Below are 2,523 nucleotides of genomic sequence, written 5' to 3' on the forward strand. Positions count from 1 at the left end.
TGGAGGAATCTCCTTCTCTCAGCTGGCAATTGGTTTAGCATGAGTGATGACACTGCGCCCAAGCAGATAACTTGTTGAACCTTTATAAAGTAACGAAGAAAAGTCAATAGAACTAAAATATTGGAAAAGTCAATACCTACTCCAACTCTTGCTGGGAATACTGCCAAGCTCATAATAATACTATCTTTGGCCTGCTCAAGTATGAAAAGATGTTGAATGAACCCAAGATCTTTGGGTATATCACTTAGAAATAAGAAAGAGGGGCACCTGGGTGGCTCAGTTGGTTGAGTGTCCAACTCTTGGTTTCGGCTCAGGTCATGATCTCATGGGTCGTGAGATCAAACCCCATGTCAGGCTCTGCACTCACCAGGGAGTCTGCTTGAAGATTCTCTCCCTCTGCCCCTTCCCCAACTCTCTCTCTCTAAAATAAATCTTTATTAAAAAAAAGGAAATAAGAAAGAGATTTTACCTATTATAGCTAAGCATGATACCAGGAATTGAACATATCATTTGATAGACTCGAAAGTTCTAAAACATGGTTAGCAGAACCCAATATATAATATAATGTTGTCCAAGGGATAGATGTTGTTCAAAATTAGTCTCCTAAAAGATGAAGAGAATTTTTAAATGACATATGGCAGGATTTATATGGCAGTATTATATGGGAAAGGCTATCTGAAAAGACAAGAATAAAGTAAAAAGTGAATAGGCATGTTCCATATACTAGCTAGCCATTAACAAAGTATGATTAGTAAATCTATTTTTATGAAAAATTTTACATTAAAAAATCTTTACAAAAGAATATGGGACCGATTGTTGTATTTCATCATGGTTTGTACCCTAAAAAATAATGCTGAGGAGTTGGTAGGAAACAAAACTACATCACATTAAGCAAAAGAAGGAAAACTTCTTTCCTTTGGGAAAAACAGCCCTAGCTTAAGAGACCGATACTGTGGTCGACAAGGCATTCAATTCCATCATTTTCTGTTTATACCTCCAGGCTATTTAGTGTCACCAGAGAAAGCCACAAAATCATGCCAATTGGACTCACAACAAATTATGGTATCTACTATCAACCACACATCTGCTCAGAAATTATTTTACTTTTTATCTCCCTATCTTCTATTACATTGCAACTGTATTAAGCCCTTTCCAATCATTTCAAGACTCCATCCCTGAGATGGTAACATTGTCACTTTACTGAAAAGGTGGATACTATCCAATTAAACGTTCTCTGCAACCTCATCATCCACTCTACCTAACCCCAATCCCAAAGAAACATGTTTACTCTTCCACTCCAGTGCCCTCTATGTTAGCCCATCTCTCCTTCTCTGAGATTTTTTCCACCTGCCATCTTCCCTTTATTGTATTTTCATTCTCTCTGTCTCCCTGTACTTTTTATTCTATGCCTAGACATGTAATTGAGTTTCTTTCGCCCCTCAAAAAAAAGTTTTTTTTTCATCTTTCAGTTTTCATTGTAGGTTACATATACTGGCCTTCAAGTAGTAGATCAGGCTAATTATATACTATATATAATAAATCACATGTTATATAAAATATATAAACTTATTGTAGAAGTTGCCTGAAAATAGTCTGGAAATCCCTTTGCCAAACAGAAGAGGAGATGAAGAAAGAGAACCCTAAGGATGTTAAATTGATATGGGACGTCCCATTTTCACTAAAGTCAACTAAACTGAAACAGGTATTCCAATGATCTTCTTGATATCCTAGAGGATATGGATAATTCCCCAGGCTTTCTCCAGTACCTTGAAATGGAAATCCCAGATCCAGTTCTGATCTCACACCTTATAGTGACAGTTTCTTGAAAGCCTATTCTGAGTCTCTAGAATTGGTGGTTGAGACTCATCAGAGATTATGTCTCATACTTACCCACTAGTAAAATCAATACATATATATGTGTGTGTGTTTGTGTGTGTGTATGCAGAGAGAGAGAGAGAGAAATTAATCATAGTAGAAGTAAGTTCTTCCATTCCAGATATACTAAACATCTTTCTGAGGCAAGTATACTGTCCTACCAGATCCTAGAGTAGAGACTCGGAGCTGAGATTACTGCCCAGAGACTCATATATAAGGTAACAAATTATATAAATGTTCTCTTTCCTTCAATCCCACTTTGAATTCCTCTGCCACTTTTATTACTCAGAGTAATCTATTGGCTGTGAGCCTTGCAATGCAGAAAGCCATAAATCAGTCATTCTCATCCGTGCCACATAGTAAGGTCTCATCCCAGAAAGGAATAAAGCCATAGATACAATTTGTCCCTAATATCTGTACTGGATACTCACAGCTGGTTCTATTGTCTTTGGAAAATTGAACCAAAAGCAACAATAACAGTTTGGTATGAGCCAGGTGCTTTACATGCATTATCTCATTTTAGCATACAACACTACAACATAATATTTTTACCCCTACTTTATAGATGAGAAAGGGAAGTTCAACAAATAAGTGGCATAATGAAGGTTCAGATGCAGTCACCTCATATTCAGGCATGCTAAAGACCAC

Source organism: Zalophus californianus, chromosome 4 (genome assembly GCF_009762305.2).
Source record: "Zalophus californianus isolate mZalCal1 chromosome 4, mZalCal1.pri.v2, whole genome shotgun sequence".
NCBI classification, from domain to species: domain Eukaryota; kingdom Metazoa; phylum Chordata; class Mammalia; order Carnivora; family Otariidae; genus Zalophus; species Zalophus californianus.